The sequence below is a fragment of the Haemaphysalis longicornis genome, unplaced genomic scaffold (genome assembly GCF_048455015.1).
Source record: "Haemaphysalis longicornis isolate Haplotype H1 unplaced genomic scaffold, Haemaphysalis longicornis Haplotype H1 scaffold_4, whole genome shotgun sequence".
NCBI lineage: Eukaryota > Metazoa > Arthropoda > Arachnida > Ixodida > Ixodidae > Haemaphysalis > Haemaphysalis longicornis.
In genome coordinates this window covers 80802676-80819159 of record NW_027526361.1, presented here as the reverse complement: position 1 = coordinate 80819159, position 16484 = coordinate 80802676, and the positions used below count along the sequence as shown (strand labels likewise).

Sequence of the window (16484 nt, the reverse complement as noted above, 5' to 3'; positions counted from 1 at the left end):
GTCTCGCGGCACGCCGACTGCGGCGAGAAGAGAAGCCGCCTTTACAAACAACGCCGCGGATAGGGGAGTCGACGTGGATCGATCGATCTCTCCACAACACGCAGCAGCCACGGCGGCTGCAAGAGGGCAAATACGGACAAGACGAGGGCGACAACGTTGCTACCGCTGCCGCTGCTCACTATGCTCCGCGCGACGCTGCCGATCTATTAGACAGGAACCGGTGGTGCCCCGAACGCCCGAAACGCAAACAGGCGGAAGGGGTCACGGCACGAAACCACACACTACTCGCTTACCGCTCCCTGGGTGTGCCTTTTCTGCGCTTCTAGAAAACAACCCCGTACGGTACTGGCGCTCACGAACACTGATGTGTGTATGTGTATGTGTATGCGTATGCGTATGTGCGCGTGCGTCCATGCGTACATACATACATTTTTATGTATGTATGTATGTATGTATGTATGTATGTATGTATGTATGTATGTATGTATGTATGTATGTATGTATGTATGTATGTATGTATGTATTTAAGGAGAAGCAAACTTTAATGTCAAAACAACAGAGGTCGCCTTGAGAGAGTTCTCTGGCGAGCTACTTTGCGTTGGGAGGGGCTAAAGCCGGGGAAATGTGAGATACCTAGGAAAAAGAACGTCATGAATGTATGTAGCTATTGATTATACGAAGGAAAAGTTCACCCGTAAGCGTAAATTTTCTTTGGGGTGAGGCGGGCACCTGAACGACCTTTTTGGTAAGCGGAGGTGGTGACGGTGAAGAATAGGCAAGGGGAGGCGCACTTGAAGAAGTTGCTTAATGGATAAATGGTTCTAGAAGAGAAAGAGTAGTAATATAAAGGTGAAATATCGGGAAGCATGGAAAACAGCGATTGAACTGGAAATCTCAATGAACAAATGCCCTGCGATCAACTTTACGAAGCCTGGCCTGGAGTTCTACCGGCTCACTGTTCAAGGCATCGCATTTCCATACGCGCCGAACTACCAGTTTCTAAAATTAACATTCTACAGATAACTAACGTCCTTCCCCCCCCCCCCCCCTTCATTTTCACCATCTCAAGGATAAGCTACGTAATTGGCCCTCATATTCGGCATACTCTCCCCCAACACCCGTGACTGCGCATGTTCCAACTCTGTTCTGCTGCTGTAAGAAGCGCTGTGCGTCGGCATGATGTGCCACGCTATTCCTCCTTTGGTCCCTCTCTTAAAACGAACCGTCATAGCTCTAGCGAGCATGCAAGCGCTAATCCGGAGGGTTTGCATTCACATCCCAAAAACCACCCGTACCGCTGGAACGCTGACAATGCAGGCGTCTTTCACAACTCGCTCTGGGCATTCAGAAATAACTTCGCGCTCATCTTCGGGTTGTGGCTGGGCATCGCAACCATCCTTTAGCATCAAGCTCGGCCAACGAAGTGCGTGAATCGTTATCGCTGCTATACCAGCAGCCAGCTGTGCTCTCCAACCGCCCTGGATGTTCCTTCATAAAAAATCACGACCACGGCGCCGCAATAGCGAGAAAAGAGCGCATTCCGTCTCCCGCCCTGAAATACTTCATATTTGCCTACATTTCCGAATATGCTAGTTCCACGTTGTTCTGTACAATGACGGGTTGGGGTCATCCCCGCCATCCACTATCGGGGTGTTGGGTACCTTAATCCCGCGCCACCTTCAGCGGCGTGCTCAGCCACAGGGCATCATCTACGTCAACAGAACTTGCCGCTCAACTGGTGGCCTTCGCCCACACAATCGAGCCAAATTACAATGTATATAAAAACCTGGAGCACTTGATCTGCGAAAGTGCGAATGTTCGCAGTTCACTACACAGTGTCCTTCACAGAATCTTGGGGTGGTCGCTTTCCTTGGGTATTTAACAGAGGGTCGTCCGGCATCATGTCCCAGACGTCCCGATAAGGGACAAAACCTCCCATTGCGCACCCGCGAGACACAGTCTGCTCAACGAACGCATCCATCCGCATCAACATCACCAGCGTAATCAAATTATTTATCATTATCGTCCCCCCCCCCACCTCATTTATTTGGCGTAAATAACTAGGCATCTAACTCGCCACCTGACATCACCAGACATATTAATGATCTCTCTCTCTCTCCCTATGTCCCCCCTCTCTCTCACCCATCTCTCTCCCTCCTCCCTTGCTGGCTCTCTACCAATTGCTAACATTATTATATTATTTCATGCAATATTAGAGAATTTTGCGGTTTTTACAGATGAACTTAAAGAGGCATTACAGATCGTCGACATAACCAGAACTAGTACATTTTTGTCTTACAGTAGACGGGTAACAAGAACATATGGGCCCGGGCAATACAGAATAATTTAATACCGAGCACGTGCTTTATTGTTATCGCACAGAGAATTTTCGGCAACGCCTTGAGAGAGGCTGCGACGGAGACATTGGAGGATAGTAGCATCCCTGGAATGAAAATTTTGCCTAGATAAAACTGCTCACTAATTCGGGTTGACACTATACCCTCAGTGGATTTATTTAGACATCCTCAATAACGCTTCTCTTCTGCAGGTGGCGCCCCGGCTTCATATCATCGTAGTGGCTGGATTTAATCGAACAAAGAGCAGCAGCAGATAGTGCAAGTAGAACACGAACGGCGCTGCAGCAGCCGTTGCGTACGCGGGTAAGATCACGTACGGAGCCACGTTGAAGGGCTCCGGCCTAATCGCCAGGAGTACCTCCGCATGCCTAAATTTCAGGCAAGAAATCGTAGAAGCGAATGTGGCATAAAGGGAGATCGACAATGCCCGAGAGCAAAGCAAGTTATTGATAGAAAACGAAAAATGGTCATACGCAATAACGAGGTATACCAAAGATGGCGGTCGATGAAATTGGGAAAGCCTCAGATTTTACGCGGTACGAAGAGTTGGTTGGGGTGGAGGAGGTTATAGAAACACAATAATGTAGGTAGATCAATAAATTTCTCATCTCTGCCGTGGAAATAAGCTGCGAGATGGGAAACAGATGAGAAGGAAAAAATAAGGGGTGCTGGAAACGAAAACTGGTCGCCGATTCAACCGTCGTTTCAGAGCCTTTGACACCCATGCTTAAATGTGCTTTATGCATATACGTATACTTTCTTGTGAGTCCCATTCATTATACGGAATACGTCGCGGCGCTGCCGCCTTCGCTTCGATTTTTCTTCTCACGATTTATTTTCAGTTTGATTTTACTGTATTTTTACTTTCACCCTTTCACTCGTGTGAAACTGGCACTTTTGGTTTCTCATTTGTAACATTTTGCTCGCGTGGCAGTCTCGAAAGCGAGAGGGTAAGATAAAGAGACAGGACACTTCAGTTAGAAAACATCTGGCGAAAGAATTTCCTTTCTTACGTGCATGTCGCAGTTACTATCGGACGCAGCGGACTTTCAGACGACGTCGTTGCCCTGTGGCGCGACCCGGCTCGAGTTGAAGCATGCATAATGTGAGTGCGGGTACCTTGAATGCAAAGCTAGTACGAAAACTCTGCACATGCTCACACAGTTTTGTTGGTTTTGGCTAACGCTATCGCTGTAACACAGATTGTTTCGTCTGCTGCGGTAACTACATTAGCGCAATACCTTAGCGTGAAACGTTAGTGTATTACTGCATTCGTGTCTACGCGCAAACCTTCCTCTCGGTGTGAAAACCCTGCTACTAAACCAGACCACCCTCCCCCCCCCCTTTTTTTTTTCTTGTGGTTTGGCATACATATGCAATGTATGAGACATTGTCAAAAAAGGTCTTCTTCTTGCACTTGTGGTGTTTACACCCTACCCAATGCTCCTTTCTGCGTTTTTTTTTTTCACAGAATGCACGTTCATATACGCATCTAGCAACTTTCCGTTCAGAACAATATTGTTCACTATAGTATAGCTCCCGACGCGCTTGTGTATTCACAGATCTGCATGCATCATGTAAGCAAATGAGGCGAAAGGGACACAAAAATAAAACTGCCATAGCGTTTTAAGTCTGCGCCGACAGCAAGCAAACACCGCAAATTCAGCACCGCTTACAAACCACTGCTTTTGCGCCTCGGCTGACGTTGCTCTCTCTCGCTAAGGGGAACTCAGCAGATCCTATTCCTCAAGGACTTACTAATTCATGGCACAAGGGCTTAGTAAGAATCCCTTACCGATACGAAATGTCTTACAGATTCATAGAAATGTTCCTAATGCCCTAGTTTGCTTCTATTAGAAGAATGTCTCTTCTTTACCGTGGTAAAAAATAAACAAGAAACGCATTTTGGTTTAGACAGTTTTCACTAGATGGCTGTAGCTGTCCAGCAAGCAAGAGTTTTATTTTTATTTACGCATCGAAGTGATATATCTCTAAAATAAGCAAACTAGGCCGCTGTGAACATTGATATGTATTTGTAAAGCTTTTCATAGTGGTGCACGATGGTTTTTAGGTTCGTGGGTGATGAAGTAATACGCCTTATAGGAATTTTAACAGGTGAGCCTCCCTTAACATACAGAAAACTGTGGGTTTTATCGATCATAGAGATGATATATTCAGAGTTGATACAAATATAGCTTGCCGTTAGCTGCGCAATTCAAGCAAGCTAGAAAACAAAGTTTGCGGCCAAATAGCTTAAAACAAGTAGAGATATAAACAAGGATATTTAACGGCTCTGGGCACTCTCGTCGTTCCCCTTCCCTTTTTTCAGAGGACGAAGAAAACGCTTACACGGCCACACAGGCTCAGAAACCGGGGAAAGCGAAGACTTTTTTCGCTCTCTGGAATTTATCGCACTGTCTGTCCATTTGTGGTTTCATAGTGGATTCGTTTACTGCCATGGCGCGTTCTTTGTAAGCTCAGCTTTTACAATGGCTGTGCCCTCTTACACTGGGAACCTCCGAAGCCTTTAGATCCGCTGGAGAAAGTCGTCGTTTTTTTTTTTTCAGATACTTTGCGTCACCGCTGCGAACCGCTTTCCCCGCGTCGCACTTCGTAACAACGAGACAAACAAATTGACATTCCGCTTCTCTTAAACGCGTCGACACTTCTTTAAAAAATCTTGGTCCCAACGCCATTTCGAAATGGTCTAGACAAGCAGAAACTGCTTATCAACCCCCCTACCCCCTCCTCCGCCTTCTTTTGTTGGCAGTCGGAGCGTTAAAGCGTAACTTGATTTAAACGCTGACTTGAACCGAAGCTGGCAGTGCCCGACGTGTATTTCAGCATGCTTTGTCGCTTTTCCACGCGTGCACTTCATGCATGGTACTTTCAGTCTATTGCATCTACCAGTCTATCACATTCTCTCTCTCTCTCTCTCTCTCTCTCTCTCTCTCTCTCTCTCTCGCTCTCTCTCTCTCTCTCTCTCTCTCTCTCTCTCTCTCTCTCTCTCTCTCTCTCTCTCTCTCTCTCTCTCTCTCTCTCTCTCTCTCTCTCTCTCTCGGGTGTCGACGAACACTGGTAGCGTCATCGTCGTCTGCCCTAACCTTCTCCTCTTTCTTTCCGAGCCTCGAAGCCACGCTTGATGGATTACGGCCGAGTCGTCCAAAGCACTCAAGGCAGTTCGCAAACACAACAGCGCGTCCCCGCCGTCCCCATCCTCGCTCCGGTGGAGAGCGTTGGCTGAAGAATGCCGCGTAAGCAACCGCTCTGCCACCGCCCTTCCCTTCCAAACGCCGCGCGAGACACTCAGCTCGCGAGAACAAACGAAAGGGGACAAAATAGGCCAATCAGGGAGGTGGAAGGCGAATAAGAGCTTCGCCTTCGCGAGAAGAGAGAGATGCAGCAAGCCCCAATTGAATTTGATGGAGCGTAAACCCCGCCGCTGCCGAGCGGCTGGGCCTCGTCCCCTATTCCATTCCTCCGCCGCTTTCCGACCCACTCCGAGGACTCTCCTACTTGTTTTACGCGACGTTGTTTCCTAGGCTCCTTGGCGGTTGTTCCCCCTTGCCCCGAGCTGATCTGCTACGGCGGGTTGTTTTTTATGTGTACCCCAGCAGTAAGGGCGGCAGCTATCGAGAGGCGGCGGGGAACTAACTCCTCTGAGGAGTTCGGGTGTGGGAGAGAGAATTGAAAAGCAGATCGTGCCTTCCTGAAAGCAGGCACTCTGAAAGAAAGCCGCCCGCGGAAAGATCTCGCTAAAACAGGGCGACGGAAAATGAAAGAAAGGGCACGAAACGAGAAGAAGAAATAGAGTGGCGAAAAGCAAGCGTCTTTCCGTCTCCAAAATGCTACAGTATGAAAACTTCATGGTACGTCACACACAAAAAATTAAAAAGCAAAAACCACATACGCAGGAGTCGTTTATACATTAAGTAGGAATAAGGCGGATCATAAATAGCTAAAATATTGCTGCGAGTGCCAGCATTTACATCAAAACATTTCACGCATAAACGCAAGTGGTGCGGATGCGACAGAAGCGTCCTCTATAGCGTTAAAAAAAGTACCAGTGATGTCACAAAAAAAAGTATTTTGTTTTAATTTAGTTTCAAGTGCTAGGCGGCATGTGTGAAGAAACCACTAGAAAACTTTTTAAAATTTGTGATAAGGTATAATAAAAAGCGCTAATTTTTTACGCTTACGCACGCAGCAAAAAGAACACAAAAAATTAGCATTGGCTTAGCTCAGCTATGCCAGGGTATACGTAGCGTGAGCTAAGGTTCAGCTGGTTGTTCTTAGCTTTCCTGGTTGCCTAGGAAACGCCCCGCTATAAGTATACCCCCACTGATACCTCGGCGCATGTGCACAAAATGAGAGGCGCTATCAAGCGGCTTCGGCACGGCGTCAGACTTGGCTACTGCGCAACGGAGGCGCACCGCTGGGCACGCGCCGCCGCCAGTTCGTCTGTCTCGGCTATGACGTCACTCCTTTTGAATGCGCAGACAGGCGAGGCGCGCCAGCTGTGCGCCGTGGGACGTCACTGCTCCTCGCGCATGCGCAGCACGGCTCTCCAGGAGCCACGCGAAACTGCTCAACCTCGGCCAGTGTTGCTCACGCTACAAAAACAATGGGGTCTCGCGGTGAATGCGGCTTGTGTTGCGAACGGTTAGGAATTTAACGCCCCATGAGGCCCTTTAACGTCGTTTGTCCAGTGTGTGTCTTACCGAGTCGTTATTCGTACGTGAGGAAATCGTGCTGGGCTGTTATGCGTAACGTCGCCACCGATCTCGTGCCGAGAACGTCCAGGCTGCATCTGTTGCTGGTGAAATGTGTGTCGGTATAACGCAACCTCTCTGATGGAATTTGAGTTGCTTTGTTCTGCGACAGTAGCAGTGGCAAGCTGCAAGCGTTATTTTTCTATCGCTGTGAACGCGGGCTCGCCCGATGTTAAACGTGAGGCCTACGTAGCTGGTGTTCTGACAACATACGCAGCTGTTTCGTAGATTGCTCTGGGAGGTAGCGGTTCAATTACAGTTGTGTATCATAATGTCGAGCCTAACGGCACGCTACGCCACGTTTAACTCATTGTACTCCATGCTTTGGGTACCCGTGAACGTAGTTAAACCTCAAAGCGTGACGCTAGAACAAGCTTCAGGCTGTAGAAATGGTAAAATCCCATGGATAAGCGTTGGGCAAACCTGTTAACGTGGTATAGAAAAATGTTTCGCGAATAACTGCTCGTGTGGCGTACGAGACGAAATAGCGAAACCGACGGCGCAGTGGTGTACACGTTGTTCTAAAACAGGAACGAAGGCTCGTTCCTCGTTCGTTCCCAATTTTGAAACGAGTTCCCGTTACAAGTTCCTTTATTGCGAAAGGAACGCGTTCCAGTTCCACTGCGGACATTGGAACGTGTCATAACATTAACGCTACATTTCATTTCTGTTAAATTTAAATATTGTGTCGGATAATTCTGAGGTGAAATAAAGTGACAAAATTAAAACCCACACCGACCTACACATATTATACGAATATGAACACCGCCGGCAGAAGATTATCTGGAGATAAAAAGAATCATAAAACGCTCCTAGCCGACTTTTTTTCAGGGAGCACCGGACAAACTCCAGACATGTCTAACTGCGGTTTTGGTGCTTGTTTACTATGGTTGAAATACATATTGCACTTTATACTTCGGCCTTACAAATGCCCAGTGAGGTTACTGCGCTTCAGATGTGCAAAAAGAAAGGTACTCACACGCAGGAACATCATTATATTTCTTGCATAAGAAACTGTGCCGAAAGGAACAATACATAAGCTTCTAATGAATTGTTATTCGATATTGCAGTGTATTTAAGATACCTTACAGGCCCTTTGCAGGGAATTGAGTAAGGGGGTCACAAACGTTAAGCTTGGCGGATGATACAGCGCAAATTTGCTAGTAACAAAACACAGCAGAACAAGTAATGGCTACGAGGTTTAAGGTCGAAATACAAGTTTAAGTCAGAAGACGATAACAAGAAAAAAAATTAGTCAACAGCGTAGTCTCACATGAAATCTACGCGCAAGAATTACAAAGTATACCGAACACAATCAGGGTAGTAGATAAAGGGAACAAGCAAGGATAGCCAAATATGTGGACGCGACGCACAAATTAGTTGCTGTGGTTAGAACTACGCATAAGGGAAAAGCAAAGGAAATAACGGGGAGCCTAATCACGTGCGTTAGAACATTGCTACTATAAAGAATTGGCCACGTATCTGCTCCTTTCCTTGCAAATGTGACCAAAGACTACGTCTTTTGTCGACATTTATCGACTTTCGCCAAGCAAATGCCTTCCTTTCCTTTGCCGCTCACCTCTCATGTTGTTCCTCTTGCGTCGCGCTCCTCCCAAGGTAAAGGCGCCAAATGTTTGCTTAAATCCTTTTAAATTTACCACGTTCCACTGCTCCAGGCCGGGTGTCTCGATGCCGGCGCTGCCGTACGGCGGAGACGCGCGTGAATCGAGGCGCCCTACTTCAACCTTGATAGAACCACGTTGCCCTACTCCACGTGCGTTCCAAGCAGAACGTGGAACCTATCTAATGGAACCTTTCGTAACTGTTGCCGGTTGATTATTTTAAAATGGCGCCAGAAGCTATAGTGGCGTGGGCGAGAGCAGGCGACGGCGGAGTGAATTTTTTTTTCTGCAGTTGATGAAGTATTAATTTCGCAAAAATCAAGCATGTATGATTTTTTATGAAGGAACACTGCAAATATCCCTTCTGTATTAATTTGTTGTCTTGTACTTGCGCAATGCCTTGTTCTTCTTCAACAAAGTTGACTAGTATGAACATTACACCGGACTTAGACGGGTAGATTGAGCTGTGACTATATAAGACTGTTGTGCAGGCCTTGTTTTACTTTGGCCGGGTGGCTGAATCGAGTCACAGACAGACAGACAGACAGACAGACAGACAGACAGACAGACAGACAGACAAACAGACAAACAGACGGACCAAAATTGCTGGTTTTAAGTAGCCCAAGAAAGACTATCGTCTTTAAAAACCAGAGTACAGATTGAAACCGACTAACTAAACAAACTCTAAACGCTGGCCGTCTACGTTCAGACGGCCTCTCTCAGGTATTGTCCACACAGCACGCGACGAAAATATGCCGAACAATGACGAAATTCCTGTCTTTTGTAAACAGGACGGCTGCAATACCCAAGGACGTGGCACTCCCGTCGACCCATTCCCGCCAGATCGGCGTCAGACCACGTCGTGAGGAACTGCGTGCGACGAACTTCGAGCAGTATGGCATCCAGAGACGCTGCGGCGCGCCCAGCCCTATTGATAGCCGGTGACCTCACAGCGAGCGCAACTCGCCCAACAGCAATGCACCCGCGCCTCGCGCGCACTAAGGCGATAGTTGCCCCTGATAATATACACATACGGTAGTTTTACAAGGGACCTGCAGCGACGCTAGGACTTGCACCTTTCCTGGCCTCTGCAGACAAACGTGGAAAAGCACAAAGCATTCTCGCGGCTGCGCTATTCACCCGTCGAACGCCGCGGTAGCTCAACCGGCATGCAAGCAAGCACAAGCTGCGGCCCGCTGCGTGGTTATTCTTCTGCGTGTGGTTTCCGAGGAAGCACGTTCCCCTGAAGGGCGGGGGCGAATTGGACAGCTTGTAGGAAGTTAACAGCACAGTAGCAACTTGTGGATTTTTTACTCGAGCCTTGGCATCAAAAACGGTCAAATCCTAGCAATGTAACGTTTGCTGGAGGAACGCCATTCCTGCCGTTCCTTTATAAACCTAACGACTTACCGTTACAGTTCCACCGACCCTTAATGGAACAGTGGCGTTCCTCCGTTCCTCCAGAACGGAACTACTTCCAGGAACGCCGTTCCTTGGAACGCCGTTCCGTACAACACTGCTAAGGCGTTGCGCTATACTGAGCACGGGGTCGCGGGTTCAATTCTTGGCCGTGGCGGCCGCTTTTCTGATGGAGGCGAAAAGCAAAAACGCCTGTGTGTACGACATTTCTGCGCACGTTAAAGATCCCCAGGTGTTCAAAATTAATCCGGAGCCCTCCACTATGGCGCGCTTCATCGCCTGCGTTGCGTCGGCGCGTTAAACCCTACAATCAATCAAATCAAATCGCGAAACTGCGAAGCGTGAAGAGGAGATTAGATTAGATTATGTGTTGAATGCGCCGAAACTACACATTGCCGATGAGGGGCGCCATAGAGGAGTGCTTCGGATTAACTACGCAGGGATCTGTAACGTGCGCCGAAATCTGGAACACACGGGTGTTCTCGCTTTTCGCCTCCATCTGAAAATCAGCAAACACGGCCGGGGTCAAACCCGCGTCCTTAGGTTGAGCAGCCCAGTGATTTAGCCACGGAGCTAATGCGGCGGGTGCGCAGTATGAACAATAATGGTTGCACATTTTTAATATGAGCATACACGGAACGGCGAAAGTAACCTTGGGTAATGTACATCGTTCAGTTGCCCACCCGATAAATTATGGATGTAGATCCTACTGCGTCTGGAAACATCCGCGCAAGAAACAAAACCATAACAAGGAAGAACAGTCGGAGGCAGGCGATCCAACCCACCACGGAGATTCGCCTTGGAGGGTTCTACCATGAGCCCCACTTAATACCTCTCAATCCCACTTTCCCGAACAAGGACTCACGCCGTACCAGTGCATAAATTGTTTTACTACTACTGGATACATGCCCATGGACACGGGCATGACGCTTACGCTCAAGGGAATTGACCAGAAATGGTGAGGTCCGTGTTTCAGGTTACTAAATGTTCATGGAGAGGCACCTGCCGCAGCCGCATTCGTAAGTGCACACTGACATTGCACATGGCGGCGCTATGAGGTTTTAATCTCTAAGCATTTTTTGCAGACTCAACCCTTCCGTCCATCTGTAGCGTTTGATCTGGTTCAGATTCGCCGCTTAAAAAAGGGTATTAATAACAGGCGCTAGCGGTTTCATATTTACGCACAAGTCCGAATATGTCGTTACAAAAAATGCCGTCCTATCAATACAGTTGGCATGGTATACAAGCAAACCTCACAGGGACGCGGTTATAGCGATCTGTAGGTATAATGGGTCCTATGGAGGTATTCAATAGACGACTCACGACTTTCCTATTAAAGGCGAAGCTCTTTAGCAATCCCTTGATTCCTATGTTTCACAAAACTCAGTATAACAGAATAAAGAAAAGAAATCACCGGCACCGGCCGGATTAGAACTGCGTCTGGTAGATCAACGTAGTTAGAGCCAGCCGTCTCACCCACTCGTATACTACCGTGAGTTAGTACCCCAAAGTCAAACGGCTTACTTACTCGGTTGCGTCAGTAGGGACAGAAATCACGCCACGTGCTCGAAACAGAACAGCTGACAGAGTACGCGTTGCACCTGCGGGGCCGAGTTGAAGTGTGCGTGCTCCATTTGTTTATTCGGCTTCGATTTGGTTCTTATTCGCCGTTAAGCAACAAAGATGGAGTAAAGGTCATTGCGGCAGCGAAGAAGAAGCAAATCGGCTGCAATCATGAACTGAAACCGGCGTTATGGTCGAGAAGGTTACCTACAGATTCGCTACCTTCAAATCGTACGCGTTAGTGGGAGCATCCTTCATTCTTTACATCAAAATGGTTACATGATCTTAAAAACACCTTCCCAGCAGTGCATTTCCGTACAGTAGGCGACGCTTCGCAAGACAATTTGTCGAATCATCCGATAATTTTGTGACCCTGTTCTGCAGGAAGACAAGGCCTAAGTAAAATAAAAAGGAAATGGTGATTTTTGTAGGTAACCGCACAAAATGTAATTTTATACTAATTTGAATATTTCTGTTCATATGGCACCAGGTCATTTGTAAATCTCGATGAAATTACGCTACTTTGTTATTGTTCCTTTCCTGACTTTTTCTTCTTTCTCCTTTTTGTCGCCTTCTACTCTTCTCCCTCCCTTTCTGCCGTTCTTATTTTTGCTTGCTCTAATTCTTTTTTCTTTCTTTCTTTCTTTCTTTGTTCCTTTCTTTCTTTCCTTCCTTCTTTCTTTCTTTCTTTGTTTCTTTCTTTTCTTCTTTCTTTCTTTCTTTCTTTCTTTCTTTCTTTCTTTCTTTGTATTCCTTCCTTCCTTGTGATTTTTTCCTGTATATATACTCACCTACTTCTTTTTTTATCTCTCTCTTTCTTTCCTATTTGCGACATGTTTTGTATATTTTTGATAGAGGGCATCGAAAAAAAGATGTAAAACTGTCCGTGAGGGTTCGCGAAATATTCATATAAACTTTCTGGGCGGGGCAAGTTACTCGCGGCAACCATTTAAACCTTTTGATTGATTTAGCAGAGCACGGGTTATTAATTAAGCAAATCTGTTGGGTAAGTTGGTGCATTATGATTAAAAAACAGGCTATTAAGACTGCCCGCCTAAGAGCAGACCTACAGCTACGGTAATTATCTGTCGCGTGCCACAGGGAATCGCATATTCCGATGCTTAACTGGACCAGGACACGCAACGGAATATTGAAAGGACTTGTTACACTGGAGGCCAACATCTGGGGCTGCTAGCAAACACAAGCTGTTTGTTCCCGTAATATTCAACGCACAGCTGGGCATTACAGTAATCAGCTAACCATCCTGTATATGTATTCTTGTTTTCGTAAAGAAAGTGGCTTCAAAGAGAAAATAACGGTTTCGACGTACCGATGCAAAAACAAAAGTTGGGCGAATTGATACAACACCAGAAGACAGCAACCAACACGAAACGAGCGCTGCGTTGTGTAGTGTGTGTCGAACACGACAGCATCTCTGTCATGTTCCTTGCTCGCGTGTAGTATTTGCGTGCACTATTAACTTTGAGATACACATGCAGTCGTTAGTGGAAGTTTCCAGGCCTGGCAACATCTCTTACACGCTAAGAAGGGGTGCATCAATCGTATTTAATCGAGAAAGCTCAAACTGATATTGATCCTAAATGAGTACCTACGCAACCTGCGGGTTGAGAAATTGAGATTTACGGTTACTGCTCCAAGGCACGCTTGTTGCAATAGCGACTGCAGAATTACGCCACTTGTAGTTTACAAAAAAAAATACAGGTAGGCGCAGAGTGCAGTATTCGTTCAACGCGATATGTTATCTTCGCATGAGGCCATCGTTGAGGCAAAATACAGCTCCAGCCATTAAATTTAAAGCAGAATTTCTCTTAGTAGAAGCCCACAAGGCGATATGCTCAATAAGCTCCTCCAGCTATCTCACAGCAAACGAGCAGTTTGCGACCGGCAGATAGTTTCATGAAAACAACAGAAGATGAAACCCCACTTGTGCACATGTCGAAACAACCATAGGAAAAACACCGTTACGAATGATATGCAGCGCAAGCGGGGAAGTTACTTACGCAAGCTGTTTGTTTTTTATCTGTACGGGACTTTTCATAAAACGACTACTTAGTGGGCCCTGCCAACTAAGCATCTTTAGTTTTTGCAAGGGGAGTGCCCTTAGAATATGCAAAGCGGTGAAGTTTGGACATGTCCTACGATCGAACCTAGGGTCAGTTTATCGTCTTTAACGATGTGCTCCTAATAGTGGCCGATTGCATCACAGCTGTAGACGCTGTTGATGACTGTACTAGCTGGATCGATCACCGACTGCGAATCAGTCCGACTGGATCGATCACCGACTGCGAATCAATCAATCAATCAATCAATCAATCAATCAATCAATCAATCAATCAATCAATCAATCAATCAATCAATGGGTCGGTCGATCAGCCAGCCAATCAATCGTACCATAGTAACTAATTCGGTCGTTTCGGTTTCTTCTGGCCTCTTTTAATTAGTACCGATTAAGTTAACGCTCTCCTTATTCTTGTGTTAGCCATTCAATAATTGTATGAACCCCCATGTGAAGTAGCAAGCACTCGTTTACTTTGTATTTTGATTCAGAGTTTACATTAGCAATTTAATTTTCAAAATTATTTTTATGTCCGGACTCTGCTAGCAGCAATCCCTTGTTTCTCGTTTTTAACGTTTCTTGTTTGTCTTTTCCCTGCTGTTCCCCTAATTTCCAACATTCTCCACTCAAAATTGAAGCCATCCGCCATCTGGCGTAGCAAGCCTTGTCACTAGCAGGACTGACCTCATCAGCTTCTATTAAGAAACTCTCTCTCTCTCTCTCTCTCTCTCTCTCTCTCTCTCTTTCTGTCTTTAGTGGGGCCGACCTCTTCAGTTTTTTATCAAAGTTTTCTCCCGTTATCTCTGTCTATATGTCTCCAATAGTATTGTAGGAGATTTACACGTCGACAACAAAACATTAAGAAGTTTTCGACGTGTAAAACTCCTGCAATAATATTTCAGACCAATAGAAAGAGAGAGAGAGAGAGAGAGAGAAAAAGACCCTGAGAATGCGTCTTAGGGAAGCGTCTCTTTGATTGTTACAAGCATACATGTTGCAAAGTCAAGCTTCCCAGGCAATTTTCTTCGCAGTATGCAACGAGTATGTGGAAAACCATGGAGCCCAAAGGTTAGACCTTACACGTGAAAATTCGCGATATTCTCAGTGTGTTAGTAGACAAACCCCATTTTGTGCCGCTATCACCGGTTTGCCGAAATTTTTATTTGGGTATCAGCATTTACAGTTAGCCTGCACATGTGAATGAAGAAAAGAAACGCCACTGCGTAATAATGAGAATTATTATTATCTTGCTTAGAACATGCACGGCTCGCTTTATTTATTTCGTCGCAAAAAACCAGAAATGTCGATGGTTAACTCAAATGCGACAAGTGGATGCCATTTTAGGCGCAAGACCCAAATAGTTTTGGCACAGTATTCTGTTCGAAACATTGGCAGAAATCAATTACACCCGACCGGGCAGAGCGGCAGCCTGATCTGTCCTGATATCCTTTTAGGGCCACCCCGCCAGGAACCCGAGTGCGAGCCCCGTGTGTCAGCCGCAGCGTCGCCTGATGGATCACATCCGGCCTTCCTAGCCTAGCGTTGACCTCGGGCGTCGCCTCCGTCCTCTTTATCCGCTATTCGAATTCTTCATTCTTCCTGTATCTTCCGTTTATCGAAAATAAAACAACAGCAACAACAAAGAAATGCTTCGACTTAGCCAGCTCGCCGTATACGAAGGCAGCTTAGACAACTACTAAAGTTTCTCGTTGCTGCACCATAAAGTGAAGCACTGTAGTCTCAGCCTCCATTTTGTGGCGTTTCGACAAGTAAAATTCAAAGACATAAATGGAGTTCAAGTGATGTTGACTGTACTTCTTGAAAGCACACTGGGGATTTCTTGCTCTATTCTCACATCGGCAAGTGTCAGAGAGTACATCTCAAGCTGGGACAAGAGCGTGTTCATTACTCTTCGGGAAAAATTGTGATTATTACAGTTCGGACGATCCTGTGTGCGCGGTTTCCTACCCCGTAGGCTGAATCACTTATTACAGTTACTAAGCCAACTCCGTTATCTAGAACAGACGCTGCTCGATTGCGTGTTCTACTCTCCCGAAGGATCATGGATGGAGTACGCAGGACTTCAGAAACACACGTATTGGAGGCCGACCCGTCTACGCAACGTCCACGCACTTTCGGTTTTTGATGACCCGACACGAACCTTTCTCAGTCGCCTCTCACTAGTGGTCGCATTCACGGATTAATTCTCCTACTGGGCTGGCATGACGACATGTCAGGCTTGCGAAATCTGCGGGACGTCGTCGGCTGCGTGTGACATACAACTTTTACGCAAATGGCCCAGTTGTTTACCGCGAGGGCGACAGCTTCTGACCACACTTTTATCGAGGCGGCTGTTCTCTAAAGACAGATCCTGGGCACACGGACTTTCTCTGTCGTCCGAGCAGAAGGTGGCAAAAGCGCTCATACGTTTTTCCCCAACTACGGTCTTGAACAAAAGACTGCGTGGGCGCTCTTAGTCACGTCTCAGATAGTTTCCAACATAGAAGGGGTGCGCGAGCTCAATTCTGTGGCAAATCCGCTCTGGCAAACTCATTTTCCGTGTAGACACCACGAGTGATTGTGGTGCAAGTGCCAGACAAATGGTTCTTAGCCATTCAAGAAGATTTGTCAGAAAAATGGTGTTGGCGAATGTAGAGACCGACGGCCGCGCGCT

The 16484-nt window shown here is 46.7% G+C and overlaps 1 long non-coding RNA gene across 1 annotated transcript in view; it reads right to left on the bottom strand.

Annotated features, from left to right (window-relative positions):
• LOC144180412 (uncharacterized) overlaps nucleotides 1–16484 on the bottom strand; it is a 589231-nt gene that overhangs the window by 474340 nt on the left and 98407 nt on the right. The gene's annotated exons all lie outside the window — the stretch shown is intronic.